Source organism: Camelus ferus, chromosome 18 (assembly GCF_009834535.1).
Source record: "Camelus ferus isolate YT-003-E chromosome 18, BCGSAC_Cfer_1.0, whole genome shotgun sequence".
In the NCBI taxonomy this organism is placed as follows: Eukaryota; Metazoa; Chordata; class Mammalia; order Artiodactyla; family Camelidae; genus Camelus; species Camelus ferus.
This window is the reverse complement of record NC_045713.1, coordinates 238,358-256,881: the sequence shown is the minus strand read 5'-3', so window position 1 is coordinate 256,881 and position 18,524 is coordinate 238,358.

Here is an 18,524-nt window from a genome sequence, read left to right as displayed (position 1 = left end):
GTTCCTGGAGAACAGGACAACAACGGTATCAGAAGTTGGAGAAGATGTCTTCCCAACCAGCTTATTGTTCCGAATATTCTTATTCATCTTAACCTGCAAATCAATGGCAAATAGTTCAGCAAATACACTCGATATTGCATGAGCACTGATTTCCAACATATCCGAAATTATTTTATGTTCCTTCACTTAACGACCTGGGCACCAGCTCCTCTTTGGATAAGCCACAGCCCCTCACTTGACACTGCTTACTGGAAGCATCCGAATGAAGGTGCAAAGAAGATTATATGAATGGGTCTTGTAATTTCGCTCACATCAACCCACACCTTGACACTTTACACAAATTAGTGAATACAAGGAGTGTGGAAAAAATCCATCAACTGCACTGTCGTGATAAATGTGTATTTCTGTTGTTGGGAAGCAAGCATAACTACGAGATGTGATAGGATTTCTCACACGCACACAGCGAGATAGCTCCCTTCATCTCTACTTCGGTTGAATTTAGACAATAGACCGCGAAGTTGGAAACATTGCAGACAGGGTGTATCTAGGTGCTGTGCAATGCATCTTGTTGGTTTTAATTACTACAGGAAAGATTGTGTGGGAAACTTCCTTCTGCCTTGTTGGGATCACCACTTTTGAGGTATTGAGAAAAAATCCTATGTCTTACATGTGACTGAGGCCATGCATTCAAGCCCCCAGTGCAATCCCAATGTTCACCTCTCAGAACAGGTTGATCGAGCAAATGTCCTCTTGCTGAAAGGAATCCGTGGACAGGAGAAAGCACTTCTTGTTTGATGCACCTGTCTTACATTTTCCACTGATCCCACAGATTTCATTTCACGCCTTAACTTCAAACAATTGAGGAAACTTTAAGTCTTCTGCCACTTTTTGAATATGTGGCTTCTCTTTATGGCACACTGTCCTTTCAATAAGTTTTGTCAGATTTCACTACAAACTGGAAATCCTTCCTCCACTTCAGCATTTTTTGAAATCATTCTCATATGCATAGTTTACAGCGTATATAGTTTCATGTGAAAATGACTAATAGATATGAGCCTCTGTGACCTTCAGATTTTAAAATCTTGAAAATCTTTACTACATTTGGGGAGATGTTCATTTGACTTTTCTTCGAATTTGAAAAAGAGGCGTTTTGCCTAATAGAGAGAACAGTCCATCCGTAATCTGAGAGGTTTCTGTTCAAGTTAGTCTTAATACATCAGATTCTCCTTAATCCTCACATTCCACAGAGTGAATTTAAAGAAATGTGTAAAGGATTCTCTTTAGATAGTCATTTTAGCCATAATATCTACACAAATATTTTTGTCATGTGTTTATTTAGGAGAAAGAAAGGGACTATGTAAAATCCTTTATTGGGAATTCATGAAAATAAAAACCGTGATTTCCATGTATGGCATGAGGTTGCCTGCATGTTATGAAGGTACATCTGGGAAGGTGTTATTAAGAAGAGCATTTCAGCTCAGCCAAATGCAGCGCTGAGAAATCTGTGAGGAAAGTTGTAAGGAAAGCTGAATTTTTGGTGCATTATACCATCTTCAGTGGATCTTTAGGCAAAGTTCTTCTTCAGAAACTTCCCTATTTGGAGGAATATGACATGGGCCAGTGTTCACTGCACTTCCTTTTATGGGACACATTGATATACAGGGACGGGAATGAGCCATTTTGCACAAACTTATAGGCCTTTTTAGTTCCTCGAAATCAGGTAATGTACTTCAGCTCTCATGAAGTTTTCTATAGGAAGAATAGCAGAAAGAATTCAGCTTTGAGGGTACTCTCTCTTGAACGATTTGTACTTCAGTTCAATAATTCCTGTAACGATTCACTATAAGTAGAACTCATGTTTGAAGAATATTCGCCCCATCAATTCCTAGCAAGACAGTGTATTTAGACATTTATGAAACAGATCTCTTTTAGTTTTCCACAAAACCTTGTCCCCTAATGCACTAGGAATCAGAACTTTCACAAAAGTTGAACTGCTCTATATATTTGACATCCACTGAGTCATTCCTATTGCAGGATTGTGTTTGTTACATTGGTCTACATGCATGGAATATTTCAACAGGATCACTTATCAAAAAGAAATTGGTGAGGATGATAATTGCCTCTTGAAATCATGGAGAAAAACGGTTTCTGTGATTTGGAAAGAACTCTATATACCAGGTCTGACATAATTACTCTCCACGATGTTTCGAGTTTTCACCTAAAAACTAGCTTGAAAATGTTCAGTAACAGCATGCAAAGAGAAGTGAGAAAATTGGGAGAAGATCTCAGTTTACGCAGCTTCTTCTGCCAAACTTCAATCACTCCACTCTAGGAATGGAACGGATTAGATGAAACAACATCCCAGATTCAAGGGAGCACTGAGGTTCCACGTATTACCAAAGAAGCCTGTGTTCCTTTCCTGAAGGTCCTTGGACGAAACTCATTATAGATACAGTGGCAGACCCTCAGCAGACCCAGTTGTGACAAACCGTTTTAAGCAAGGTTCAAAGAGGATTGTTTTAACGGGTCTTCCAATTTCTATAATGTCAAACCGAACTTTCAGAGGTGACGCCTGTTGGGAATACAATAAATGTGAAAACACTTCCTTTTTCTGCATTGTGGGAATAAGAGAAATTTGGTATTGGGGAAGACATCCAGTATCCATGCTCTGATAGGCTTTCTCACACACTCACATTGGGTCCATTCCTTTCATCTCCTATTTATATGCCATTCGGAAAATCACCTGCTAAGTTGGAAAATTTGTTGACAGAATATCTCTTGAGAATGAGGGGCTGTGAAATGCAGCTTTTAGGTACTTGCCACTAGACAAAACAGGGTATGTGTGAAGCCTGCTTTTGCCTTGTTGGGATCATGTAAATAGTGTGATTGAGGACCCGTAATATCTAGCTTTTTGGTGAAGCCATGCATTGAAACCCACTGTGATTCTGCAGGTTCCCCCCACTGAATGTCTCAATCCAGCATATTTTCTCACGTTGGAAGGACTCCTTGGACAGTATGAAGATAACTGTTTTAGCTTCACCCAGGCTTGGAGAACTGTTCCCGTCATGGACCTAAGCACAAGAGGAATGTTTCAGTCCTCTGGCAGTTTTAAAACGTGAGGATTTTGCCTTTGGCGTAAGAGCCTGTCTTCATGTTTCATAAGAATTCACTGCATCCTGAATTTCCTTCCTCAACTTCAGCCATCTTCAAAAGCCTTCTAGCTGGCATGCAGTTACAGCGAGACAAACATTCTTGTGAGGCTAATTCCTTGATAGGTCGCCCTGGGTTCCACAGCATTTAGAACCTTCCATTCCTGGGAAACAATCTGCAGCCAGGTGAGATGACGTGATCCACGAATTTGGTTGAGCACAGCACACTGAATTACTGCCTGGGAGTACTTGGAATTTCCATATCACAAGTTCAGCTTCAGTACCCCAGCTCCTCCAGAACTTGCCATGTCAACAGAAGGCATCCAAGGGAAGAAGCAAAGAATACTGCTAGCAATCCCTTTGCAATTCTTGTCTTCTTGAAACAAACGCTTAACTGTGTTTCATTTCAGAAACAAACAACCTGAGGTACACTCCCTTCTTGGGAATTAATGGCAAAATCTGGGATTTCAAATTTGGCCTGAGATGTTCCTCCATGTTTTGAAGGCAAATCTTGCAAAGTGACATTGAATCACCCATCCCAGCTGAGTCAACATCAGCTAATTCAAAATCTATCAGGAATGTTGTCTGTTATGTGCAGAGAAACATTCTTCAGGGTTAGGTCAGGTGAAATTCATCTTCTGTAACTTCCCTGTTTGGAGGAATATGACATGGGAGAGTTTTCACTCTGCTTCATTTCTGGGGACACATTGGTTTTCAAGGATGGGAGCGAGCCCATTTGCACATTCAGAAGCATACGTTCATCATCCAATGTAGATATTTTACATCACCCGGTATTAAGATTTCTTTTGGAAGTGTTCTATGAAAGAAGACAACTTGGATGGTAATCTCTCCTAAAGGAGTGCTTTTCTTCAATGAATACTTTAAGACACCTCAACTTTGGAAAACACATGTTTGAAAGAAATTCACACCGATGCTTTGTTTGCAAGTCACAGAAATTTGGCAGTCGGGAAACGGATGTGTGTCAATGTTCCACAAGATCTTGGCTCCTATTCCAAAAGGAGTCACAGTTTTACACTTATGTTGAACCAACTTCTTGAAAGAGAGAGTGAATGCTGAAAGCCATTAGTTGGAGTGTCTCTACGACGTTTAGATTCATGCACGGGACCTTGCAACACGTTCACTGCATGAAATGAAACTTTCAAGGGTGATTTCAGTCTTGTGACATTCTGGAAAATTTGGTACTGTGAACGGGGAAGAAGCCTATGTCTCGGTTCTGAAAATGTTTCTCTCAACCCGAACTTGAGATGTCAAATGGTTCCCAGTTTGAAACTGTTCCTGGAGAACAGGACAACAACGGTATCAGAAGTTGGAGAAGATGTCTTCCCAACCAGCTTATTGTTCCGAATATTCTTATTCATCTTAACCTGCAAATCAATGGCAAATAGTTCAGCAAATACACTCGATATTGCATGAGCACTGATTTCCAACATATCCGAAATTATTTTATGTTCCTTCACTTAACGACCTGGGCACCAGCTCCTCTTTGGATAAGCCACAGCCCCTCACTTGACACTGCTTACTGGAAGCATCCGAATGAAGGTGCAAAGAAGATTATATGAATGGGTCTTGTAATTTCGCTCACATCAACCCACACCTTGACACTTTAAATAAATTAGTGAATACAAGGAGTGCGGAAAAAACCATCAACTGCACTGTCGTGATAAATGTGTATTTCTGTTGTTGGTAAGCAAGCATAACTACGAGATGTGATAGGCTTTCTCTCACGCACACAGCGAGATAGCTCCCTTCATCTCTACTTCGGTTGAAATTAGGCAATAGACCGCGAAGTTGGAAACATTGCAGACAGGGTGTATATAGGTGCTGTGCAATGCATCTTGTTGGTTTTAATTACTACAGGAAAGATTGTGTGGGAAACTTCCTTCTGCCTTGTTGGGATCACCACTTTTGAGGTATAGAGAAAAAAAACTATGTCTTACTTGTGACTGAGGCCATGCATTCAAGCCCCAAGGGCAATCCCAATGTTCACCTCTCAGAACAGGTTGATCGAGCAAATGTCCTCTTGCTGAAAGGACTACGTGGACAGGAGAAAGCACTTCATGTTTGATGCACCTGTCTTACATTTTCCACTGATCCCACAGATTTCATTTCACGCCTTAACTTCGAACAATTGAGGAAACTTTAAGTCTTCTGCCACTTTTTGTATATGTGGCTTCTCTTTATGGCACACGGGCCTTTCAACAATTTCTGTCAGATTTCACTACAAACTGCCTATCCTTCCTCCACTTCAGCATTTTTTGAAATCATTCTCATATGCATAGTTTACAGCGTATATAGTTTCATGTGAAAATGACTAATAGATAGGAGCCTCTGTGACCTTCTGATTTTAAAATCTTGAAAATATTTACTACATTTGGGGAGATGTTCATTTAACTTTTCCTTCGAATTTGAAAATGAGGCGTTTTGCCTAATAGAGAGAACGGTCCATCCGTAATCTGAGAAGTTTCTGTTCAAGTTAGTCTTAATACATCAGATTCTCCTTGATCCTCACATTCCACAGAGTGAATTTAAAGAAATGTGTAAAGGATACTCTTTAGATAGACATTTTTAGCCATAACATCTGCACAAATACTTTTGTCATGTGTTTATTTAGGAAAAAGAAAGGGACTATGTAAAATCCTTTATTGGGAATTCATGAAAATAAAAACCGTGATTTCCATGTATGGCATGAGGTTGCCTGCATGTTTTGAATGTACATCTGGGAAGGTGATATTAAGAAGAGCATTTCAGCTCAGCCAAATGCAGCTCTGAGAAACCTGTGAGGAAAGCTGTAATGAAAGCTTAATTTTGTTGCATTAAACCATCTTCAGTGGAACTTTAGGCAAATTTCTTCTTCAGAAACATCCCTATTTGGAGGAATATGTCATGGGCCAGTGTTCACTGCATTTCATTTTTTGGGATACATTGATATACAGGGATGGGAATGAGCCATTCTGCACAACTTTATAGGCCTTTTTAGTTCCTCGAAATCAGATAATGTATTTCAGCTCTCATGAAGTTTTCTATAGGAAGATTAGCAAAAAGAATTCAGCTTTGAGGGTACTCTCTCTTGAACGATTTGTACTTCAGTTCAATAATTCCTGTAACGATTCACTATAAGTAGAACTCATGTTTGAAGAAAATTCGCCCCATCAATTCCTAGCAAGACAGTGTATTTAGACATTTATGAAACAGATCTCTTTTAGTGTTCCACAAATCCTTGTCCCCTAATGCACTAGGAATCTGAACTTTCACAAAAGTTGAACTGCTCTACATATTTGACATCCACTGAGTCAAGCTTTTTGCAGGATTGTGTTTTTGATCTAGGTCTACATGCATGGAATTTTACAACAGGATGAATTTTTAAAAAGAAATTTGTGAGGATCATAATTGCCTCTTGCAGTCATGGGGAAAAACGCTTTCTGTAATTTGGAAAGAAATCTATATACCAGGTCTGACATAATTTCTCTCCACGATATTTTGAGGTTTCACATAGAATCTAGCTTCAAAATGTTCATTAACAGCATGCAAAGAGAAGTGAGAAAATTGGGAGAAGATCTCAGTTTACGCAGCTTCTTCTGCCAAACTTCAATTACTCCACTCTCCTAATGGTACTGATTAGATGAAGAAACATTCCAGATTCCAGGGAGCCCTGAGGTTCCACGTATTACCAAATAAGCCTGTGTTCCTTTCCTGAAGGTCCTTGGATGAAACTCATCATAGATACACTGGCAGACCCTCAGCAGACCCAGCTGTGACAAACCATTTTAATCAAGGTGGAAAGAGGATTGTTTGAACGGGTCTTCCAATTTCCAAAAAGTTCAAACCTAACTTTCAGAGGTGACGCCTTTTGGGAATACAATAAATGTGAAAATACTTCCTTTATCTGTGTTGTGGGAATAAGAGAAATTTCGTATTGGGGAAGACATCCAGTATCCATGCTCTGATAGGCTTTCTCACACATTCACTTTGGGTCCATTCCTTTCATCTCCTATTTATATGCCATTCGGAAAATCACCTGCTAAGTTGGAAAATTTTTGACAGAATATCCCTTGAGAATGAGGGGCTGTGAAATGCAGCTTTTAGGTACTTGTCACTAGAAAAAACAGGGTATGTGTGAAGCCTCCCTTTGCCTTGTTGGGATCATGTAAATTGTGCGATTGAGGACCAGTACTACATCTAGCTTTTGGGTGAGGCCATGCATTGAAACCCACTGTGATTTCTGGAGGTTCCCCCCACTGAATGTCTCAATCCAGCATAATTTCTCACGTTGGAAGGACTCCTTGGACAGTATGAAGGTAAATGTTTTAGCTTCACCCAGGCTTGGAGAAATGTTCCCGTCATGGACCTAAGCACAAGAGGGATGTTTCAGTCCTCTGGCAATTTTAAACGTGAGGATTTTGCCTTTGGCGTAAGAGCCTGTCTTCATGTTTCATAAGATTTCACTGCATCCTGACTTTCCATCCTCAACTTCAGCCATCTTCTAACGCCTTCTAGCTGGCATGCAGTTACCGCGAGGCAAACATTCTTGTGAGACTAATTCCTAGATAGGTCGCCCTGGGTTCCACAGCATTTAGAACCTTCCATTCCGGGGAAACAATCTGCAGCCGGGTGAGATGACGTGATCCACGAATTTGGTTGGGCACAGCACACTGAATTACTGCCTGGGAGTACTTGGAAATTCCATATCATAATTTCAGCTTCAGTACACCAGCTTCTCCAGGACTTGCCATGTCAACAGAAGGCATCCAAGGGAAGAAGCAAAGAATACTGCTTGCAATCCCGTTGCAATTCTTGGCTTCTGGAAAAAAATGCTTCTCTGTGTTTAATTTCAGAAACAAACAACCTGAGGTACACTCCCTTCTTGGGAATTGATGGCAAAATCTGGGATTTTCAAATTTGGCCTGAGCTGTCCCTCCATGTTTTGAAGGCACATCTTGCAAAGTGACAATCAATCACCATATCGCAGCTGAGTCAACATCAGCTAATTCAAAATCTATCAGGAATGTGGTGGGCTATGTGCAGAGAAACATTCTTCAGCATTAGTTCATGTGAAATTCATCTTCTGTAACTTCCCTATTTGGTGGAATATGACATGGGACAGTATTCACTCTGCTTCATTCCTGGGGACACATTGGTTTTCAAGGATGGAAGCGAGCCCATTGGCACATTCAGAAGCATACGTTCATCATCCAATGTAGATATTTTACATCACACGGTATTAAGATTTCTTTTGGAAGGGTATTATGAAAGAAGACAACTTGGATGGTAATCTCTCCTAAAGGAGTGCTTTTCTTCAATGAATACTTTAAGACACCTCAACGTTGGAAACACATGTTGGAAGGAAATTCACACCGACGCTTTGTTTGCAAGTCACAGAAATTTCGCAGTTGGGATACGGATGTGTGTCATTGTTCCATAAGATCTTGGCTCCTATTCCAAAAAGAGTCACAGTTTTACACTTATGTTGAACCAACTTCTTGAAAGAGAGAGTGAATGCTGAAAGCCATTAGTTGGAGTGTCTCTACGACGTTTAGATTCATGCACGGGACCTTGCAACACGTTCACTGCAAGAAATGAAACTTTCAAGGGTGATTTCAGTCTTGTGCCATTCTGGAAAAATTGGTATTGTGAACGGGGAAGAAGTCTATGTCTAGGTTCTGAAAAAGTTTCTCTCAAACTGAACTTGAGATGTCAAATGGAACCCAGTTTGAAACTGTTCCCGGAGAACAGGACAACAACGGTAGCAGAAGTGGGAGAAGATCTCTTCCGTACCAGCTTATTGTTCCGAATATTCGTATTCGTCTTAACCTGCGAATCAATGTCAAATAGTTCAGCAAATACGGGATAATGCATGAGCACTGATTTCCAACATATCCGAAATTATTGTATGTTCCTTCCCTGAACGACCTGGGCACCAGCTCGTCTTTGGATCAGCCACAGCCCCTCACTTGACACTGCTTACTGGAAGCATCCGAATGAAGGTGCAAAGAAGATTATTTGAATGGGTCTTTTAAATTCGCTCTCATCAACCCAAACCTTGACACTTTACACAAATTATTGAATACAAGGAGTGCGGACAAAATCCATCAACTGCACTGTCGTGATAAAGGTGTATTGCTTTTGTGGGAAGCAAGCACAACTACGAGATGTGATAGGCTTTCTCACACGCACACAGCGAGTTAGCTCCCTTCATCTCTACTTCGGTTGAATTTAGGCAATAGACCGCGAAGATGGAAACATTGCAGACAGGGTGTATCTAGGTGCTGTGCAATGCATCTTGTTGGTTTTAATTACTACAGGAAAGATTGTGTGGGAAACATCCTTCTGCCCTGTTGGGATCACCACTTTTGAGGTATTGAGAAAAACCCTATGTCTTAAATGTGACTGAGGCCATGCATTCAAGCCCCAGGGCAATCCCAATGTTCACCTCTCAGAACAGGTTGAACGAGCAAATGCCCTCTTGCTGATAGGAATCCATGGACAGGAGAAAGCACTTCTTGTTTGATGCACCTGTCTTATAATTTTCCACTGATACCACAGTTTTCATTTCACGCCTTAACTTCAAACAATTGAGGAAACTTTAAGTCTTCTGCCACTTTTTGAATATGTGGCTTCTCTTTCTGGCACACGGGCCTTTCAACAAGTTCTGTCAGATTTCACTACAAACTGCCAATCCTTCCTCCACTTCAGCATTTTTTGAAATCATTCTCATTTGCATAGTTTACAGCGTATATATTTTCATGTGAAAATGACATAGATAGGAGCCTCTGTGCCCCTCAGATTTTAAAATCTTGAAAACCTTTACTACCCTTGGGGAGTTGTTCATTTGACTTTTACTTCGAATTTGAAAATGAGGCGTTTTGCCTAATAGAGAGAACGGTCCATCCGTAATCTGAGAGGTTTCTGTTCAAGTTAGTCTTAATACATCAGATTCTCCTTGATCCTCATATTCCACAGAGAGAATTTAAAGAAATGTGTAAAGGATTCTCTTTAGATTGTCATCTTTAGCCATAACATCTAGACAAATATTTTTGTCATGTGTTTCTTTAGGAGAAAGAAAGGGACTATGTAAAATCCTTTATTGGGAATTCATGAAATAAAAAACCGTGATTTCCATGTATGGCATGAGGTTGCCTGCATATTATGAAGGTACATCAGAGAAGGTGATATTAAGAAGAGCATTTCAGCTCAGCCAAATGCAGCTCTGAGAAATCTGTGAGGAATGCTGTAAGGAAAGCTGATTTTTTGGTGCATTAAACCAAATTCAGTTGAATTTTAGGCAAAGTTCTTCTTCAGAAACATCCCTATTTGGAGGAATATGACATGGGCCAGTGTTTACTGCTCTTCATTTTTTGGGACACATTGATATACAGGGACGGGAATGAGCCATTCTGCACAACCTTATAGCCCTATTTTGTTCCTCAAAATCAGATAATATACTTCAGCTCTCATGAAGTTTTCTATAGGAAGAATAGCAAAAGGAATTCAGCTTTGAAGGTACTCTCTCTTGAACGATTTGTACTTCAGTTCAATAATTCCTGTAACGATTCACTATAAGTAGAACTCATGTTTGAAGAAAATTCGCCCCATCAATTCCTAGCAAGACAGTGTGTTTAGACATTTATGAAACAGATCTCATTTAGTGTTCCACAAAACATTGTCCCCTAATGCACTAGGAATCAGAACTTTCACAAAATTTGAACTGGTCTACATTTTTGACATCCACTGAGTCAAGCCTTTTGCAGGATTTTGATATTGACATTGGTCTACATGAATGAAATTTTACAGCAGGATCACTTATCAAAAATAAATGGGTGAGGATGATAATTGCCTCTTGCAGTCATGGGGAAAAACGGTTTCTGTGATTTGGAAAGAAATCTATATACCAGGTCTGACATAATTTCTCTCCACGATGTTTCAATTTTTCACATAGAAACTAGCCTTGAAAATGTTCACTAAGAGCATGCAAATAGAAGTGAGAAAATTGGGAGAAGATCTCAGTTTACGCAGCTTCTTCTGCCAAAATTCAATCACTCCACTCTAGGAATGGAACAGATTAGATGAAGCAACATCCCAAATTCAAGGGAGCCCTGAGGTTCCACGTATTCCCTAAGAAGCCTGTGTTCCTTTCCTGAAGGTCCTCGGATGAAACTCATCACAGATACACTGGCAGACCCTCAGCAGGCTCAGCTGTGACAAATCATTCTAAGCAAGATGGAAAGAGGATTGTTTGAACGGGTCTTCCAATTTCTATAAGGTCAAACCTAACTTTCAGATGTGACGCCTGTTTGGAATACAATAAATGTGAAAATACTTCCTTTTTCTGCATTGTGGGAATAAGAGAAATTTGGTATTGGGGAAGACATCCAGTATCCAAGCTCTGATACGCTTTCTCACACACCCACAATGGGTCCATTCCTTTCATCTCCTATTTATATGCAATTCGGAACATCACCTGTTAAGTTGGAAAATTTTTTGACAGAATATCTCTTGAGAATGTGGGGCTGTGAAATGCAGCTTTTAGGTACTTCCCACTAGACAAAAAAGGTTATGTGTGAAGCCTGCTTTTGCCTTGTTGGGATCATGTAAATAGTGAGTTTGAGGAACCGTACTATATGTAAATTTTGATGAGGGCATGCATTGAAACCCACTGTGATTTCTGCAGGTTCCCCCCACTGAATGTCTCAATCCAGCATAATTTCTCACGTTGGAAAGACTCTTTGGACAGTATGAAAATAACTCTTTTAGCCCACCCAGGCTTGGAGAACTGTTCCCGTCTTGGACCTAAGCACAAGAGGAATGTTTTGGTCCTCTGGCAGTTTTAAAACGTGAGGATTTTGCCTTTGGCGTAGGAGCTGGTCCTCATGATTTATAAGATTTCACTGCAATCTGACTTTCCTTCCTCAACTTCAGCCATCTTCAAAAGCCTTCTAGCTGGCATGCAGTTACGGTGAGTCAAACATTCTTGTGAGACTAATTCCTAGATAGGTCGCCCTGGGTTCCACAGCATTTAGAACCTTCCATTCCTGGGAAACAATCTGCAGCCGGGTGAGATGACGTGATCCACGAATTTGGTTGAGCACAGCACACTGAATTACTTCCTGGGAGTACTTGGAAATTCCATATCACAAGTTCAGCCTCAGTACACCTGCTTTTCCAGAACTTGCCATGTCAACAGATGGCATCCAAGGGAAGAAGCAAAGAATACTGCTTGCAATCCCATTGCAATTCTTGTCTTCTTGAAACAAACGCTCCCCTGTGTTTCAGTTAAGAAACAAACAACCTGAGGTACACTCCCTTCTTGGGAATTGATGGCAAAATCTGGGATTTTCAAATTTGGCCTGAGCTGTCCCTCCATGTTTTGAAGGCACATCTTGCAAAGTGATATTGGATCACCCCATCCCAGCTGAGTCAACATCAGCTAATTCAAAATCTATCAGGAATGTGGTGGGCTATGTGCAGAGAAGCAATCTTCAGCATTAGTTCATGTGAAATTCATCTTCTTTAACTTCCCTATTTGGTGGAATATGACATGGGACAGTTTTCACTCTGCTTCATTTCTGGGGACACTTTGGTTTTCAAGGATGGAAGAGAGCCCATTTGCACATTCAGAAGCATACGTTCATCATCAATTGTAGATATTTTACATCACCTGTTATTAAGATATCTTTTGGAAGGGTATTATGAAAGAAGACAACTTGGATGGTAATCTCTCCTAAAGGAGTGCTTTTCTTCAATGAATACTTTAAGACACCTCAACGTTGGAAACACATGTTGGAAGGAAATTCACACCGACGCTTTGTTTGCAAGTCACAGAAATTTCGCAGTCGGGAAACGGATGTGTGTCATTATTCCACAAGATCTTGGCTCCTATTCCAAAAGGAGTCACAGTTTTACACTTATGTTGAACCAACTTCTTGAAAGAGAGATTGAATGCTGAAAGCCATTAGTTGGAGTGTCTCTACGACGTTTAGATTCATGCACGGGACCTTGCTACAAGTTCACTGCATGAAATGAAACTTTCAAAGGTGATTTCAGTCTTGTGCCGTTCTGGAAAAATTGGTAATGTGAACGGGGAAGAAGCCTATGTCTCGGTTCTGAAAATTTTTCTCTCAACCTGAACTTGAGATGTCAAATGGAACCCAGTTTGAAACTGTTCCTAGAGATCAGGACAACAACGGTAGCAGAAGTGGGAGAAGATCTCTTCCGTACCAGCTTATTGTTCCAAATATTCGTATTCGTCTTAACCTGCGAATCAATGTCAAATAGTTCAGCAAATACGCGGGATAATGCATGAGCACTGATTTCCAACATATCCGAAATTATTGTATGTTCCTTCCCTGAACGACCTGGGCACCAGCTCGTCTTTGGATCAGCCACAGCCCCTCACTTGACACTGCTTACTGGAAGCATCCGAATGAAGGTGCAAAGAAGATTATTTGAATGGGTCTTTTAAATTCTCTCACATCAACCCAAACCTTGACACTTTACACAAATTATTGAATACAAGGAGTGCGGAAAAAATCCATCAACTGCACTGTCGTGATAAAAGTGTATTGCTTTTGTGGGAACAAGCACAACTACGAGATGTGATAGGCTTTCTCACACGCACACAGCGAGATAAATCCCTTCATCTCTACTTCGGTTGAATTTAGGCAATAGACCGCGAAGATGGAAACATTGCATACAGGGTGTATCTAGGTGCTGTGCAATGCATCTTGTTGGTTTTAATTACTACAGGAAAGATTGAGTGGGAAACAACCTTCTACCTTGTTGGGATCACCAATTTTGAGGTATTGAGAAAAACCCTATGTCTTAAATGTGACTGAGGCCATGCAATTCAAGCCCCAGGGCAATCCCAATGTTCACCTCGCAGAACAGGTTGATCGAGCAAATGTCCTCTTGCTGAAAGGAATCCGTGGACAGGAGAAAGCACTTCTTGTTTGATGCACCTGTCTTACATTTTCCACTGATCCCACAGTTTTCATTTCACGCCTTAACTTCAAACAATTGAGGAAACTTTAAGTCTTCTGCCACTTTTTGAATATGTGGCTTCTCTTTCTGGCACACGGGCCTTTCAACAAGTTCTGTCAGATTTCACTGCAAACTGCCAATCCTTCCTCCACTTCAGCATATTTTGAAATCATTCTCATTTCATATTTAACAGCTTATATAGTTTCATGTGAACATGACTTATAGTTAGGAGCCTCTGTGCCCCTCAGATTTTAAAATCTTGAAAATCTTTACAACCCTTGGGGAGATGTTCATTTGACTTTCCCTTCGAATTTGAAAATGAGGCGTTTTGCCTAATAGAGAGAACGGTTCATCCGTAATCTGAGATGTTTCTGTTCAAGTTAGTCTTAATACATCAGATTCTCCTTGATCCTCATATTCCACAGAGAGAATTTAAAGAAATGTGTAAAGGATTCTCTTTAGATTGTCATCTTTAGCCATAACATCTACACAAATATTTTTGTCATGTGTTTCTTTAGGAGAATGAAAGGGACTATGTAAAATCCTTTATTGGGAATTCATGAAATAAAAAACCGTGATTTCCATGTATGGCATGAGGTTGCCTGCATATTATGAAGGTACATCAGAGCAGGTGATATTAAGAAGAGCATTTCAGCTCAGCCAAATGCAGCTCTGAGAAATCTGTGAGGAATGCTGTAAGGAAAGCTGATTTTTTGGTGCATTAAACCAAATTCAGTGGATCTGTAGGCAAAATTCTTCTTCAGAAGCATCCCTATTTGGAGGAATATGACATGGGACAGTGTTCACTGCACTTCTTTTTTGGGACACATTGATATACAGGGACGGGATTGAGCCATTCTGCACAACCTTATAGGCCTCTTTAGTTCCTCAATATCAATTAATATACTTCAGCTCTCATGAAGTTTTCTATAGGAAGAATAGCAAAAAGAATTTAGCTTTGAAGGTACTCTCACTTGAACGATTTGTACTTCAGTTCAATAATTCCTGTAACGATTCACTATAAGTAGAACTCATGTTTGAAGAAAATTCGCCCCATCAATTCCTAGCAAGACAGTGTGTTTAGACATTTATGAAACAGATCTCATTTAGTGTTCCACAAAACCTTGTCCCCTAATGCACTAGGAATCAGAACTTTCACAAAAGTTGAACTGCTCTACATATTTGGCATCCACTGAGTCAAGCCTTTTGCAGGATTTTGATTGTGACCTTGGTCTACATGCTTGGAATTTTACAACAGGATCACTTATCAAAAAGAAATGGGTGAGGATGATAATTGCCTCTTGCAGTCATGGGGAAAAACGGTTTCTGTGATTTGGAAAGAAATCTATATACCAGGTCTGACATAATTTCTCTCCACGATGATTCGAGTTTTCACATAGATACTAGCTTGAAAATGTTCACTAACAGCATGCAAAGGGAAGTGAGAAAATTGGGAGAAGATCTCAGTTTACACAGCTTCTTCTGCCAAACTTCAATCACTCCACTCTAGGAATGGAACAGATTAGATGAAGCAACATCCCAGATTCAAGGGAGCCCTGAGGTTCCACGTATTCCCTAAGAAGCCTGTGTTCCTTTCCTGAAGGTCCTTGGATGAAACTCATCATAGATACACTGGCAGACCCTCAGCAGACCCAGCTGTGACAAACCATTCTAAGCAAGGTGGAAAGAGGATTGTTTGAACGGGTCTTCCAATTTCTATAAGGTCAAACCTAACTTTCAGATGTGACGCCTGTTTGGAATACAATAAATGTGAAAATACTTCCTTTTTCTGCATTGTGGGAATAAGAGAAATTTCGTATTGGGGAAGACATCCAGTATCCAAGCTCTGATAGGCTTTCTAACACACTCACAAAGGGTCCATTCCTTTCATCTCCTATTTATATGCCATTCGGAACATCACCTGCTAAGTTGGAAAATTTTTGACAGAATATCTCTTGAGAATGAGGGGCTGTGAAACGCAGCTTTTAGGTACTTGCCACTAGACAAAACAGGGTATGTGTGAAGCCTGCTTTTGCCTGTTGGGATCATGTAAATAGTATGATTGAGGACCCGTACTATATGTAGATATTGGGTGAGACCATGCATTGGAGCCCACTGTGATTTCTGCAAGTTCCCCCCACTGAATGTCTCAATCTAGCTTAATTTCTCACGTTGGAAAGACTCCTTGGACAGTATGAAGATAACTGTTTTAGCTTCACCCAGGCTTGGAGAAATGTTCCCATCTTGGACCTAAGCACATGAGGAATATTTCGGTCCTCTGGCAGTTTTAAAACGTGAGGATTTTGCCTTTGGCGTAAGAGCCTGTCCTCATGTTTCATAAGATTTCACTGCATCCTGAGTTTCCTTCCTCAACTTCAGCCATCTTCAAAAGCCTTCTAGCTGGCATGCAGTTACGGCGAGACAAATATTCTTCTTAGACTAATTCCGAGATATGTCGCCCTGGGTTCCACAGAATTTAGAACCTTCCATTCCTTGGAAACAATCTGCAGCCGGGTGAGATGACGTGATCCACGAATTTGGTTGGGCACAGCACACTGAATTACTGCCTGGGAGTACTTGGAAATTCCATATCACAAGTTTAGCCTCAGTACACCAACCTCTCCAGAACTTGCCATGTCAACAGAAGGCATCCAAGGGAAGAAGCAAAGAATACTGCTAGCAATCCCGTTGCAATTCTTGCCTTTTGGAAACAAAAGCACCCCTGTGTTTCATTTCAGAAACAAACAATTTGAGGTAGACTCCCTTCTTGGGAATTGATGGCAAAATCTGGGATTTTCAAATTTGGCCTGAGCTGTCCCTCCATGTTTTGAATGCACATCTTACAATGTGACATTGAATCACCCCATCCCAGCTGAGTCAACATCAGCTAATTCAAAATCTAACAGGAATGTGGTGGGCTATGTGCAGAGAAACATTCTTCAGCATTAGTTCAGGTGAAATTCATCTTCTGTAACTTCCCTCTTTGGTGGAATATGACATGGGACAGTTTTCACTCTGCTTCATTTCTGGAGGACACATTGGATTTTCAAGGATGGAAGCGAGATAATTTGCACATTCAGAAGCATAAGTTCATCATTAAATGTAGATATTTTACATCACCGGTATTAAGATTTCTTTTGGAAGGGTATTATGAAAGAAGACAACTTGGATGGTAATCTCTCCTAAAGGAGTGCTTTTCTTCAATGAATACTTTAAGACACCTCAACTTTGGAAACACATATTGGAAGGAAATTCACACCGACGCTTTGTTTGCAAGTCACAGATATTTTGCAGACGGGATACGGATGTGTCTCATTGTTCCACAAGATCTTGGATCCTATTCCAATAAGAGACACAGTTTTATACTTATGTTGAACCAACTTCTTGAAACAGAGAGTGAATGCTGAAAGCCATTAGTTGGAGTGTCTCTACGACGTTTAGATTCATGCACGGGAACTTGCAACACGTTCACAGCATGAATTGAAACTTTCAAGGGTGATTTCAGTCTTGTGCCATACTGGAAAAATGGGTAATATTAACGGGGAAGAAGCCTTTGTCTCGGTTCTGAAAATGTTTCTCTCAACCTGAACTTGAGATGTCAAATGGAACCCAGTTTGAAACTGTTTCTGGAGAACAGGACAACAACGGTAGCAGAAGTGGGAGAAGATCTCTTCTGTACCAGCTTATTGTTCCGAATATTCGTATTCTTCTTAACCTGTGAATCAATGTCAAATAGTTCAGCAAATACGCGGGATAATGCATGAGCACTGATTTCCAACATATCCGAAATTACTGTATGTTCCTTCCCTGAACGACCTGGGCACGAGCTCGTCTTTGGATCAGCCACAGCCCCTCACTTGACACTGCTTACTGGAAGCATCCGAATGAAGGTGCAAAGAAGATTATTTGAATGGGTCTTTTAAATTCGCTCACATCAACCCAAACCTTGACTCTTTACACAAATTATTGAATACAAGGAGTGCGGACAAAATCCATCAACTGCACTGTCGTGATAAAGGTGTATTTCTTTTGTGGGAAGCAAGCACATCTACGAGACGTGGTAGGATTTCTCACACGCACACAGCGAGATAAATCCCTTCATCTCTACTTCGGTTGAATTTAGGCAATAGACCGCGAAGATGGAAACATTGCAGACAGGGTGTATCTAGGTGCTGTGCAATGCATCTTGTTGGTTTTAATTAATACAGGAAAGATTGTGTGGGAAACATCCTTCTACCTATTTGGGATCACCACTTTTGAGGTATTGAGAAAAAACCCTATGTCTTATATGTGACTGAGGCCATGCATTCAAGCCCCAGGGCAATCCCAAAGTTCAACTCTCAGAACAGGTTGATCGAGCAAATGTTCTCTTGCTGAAAG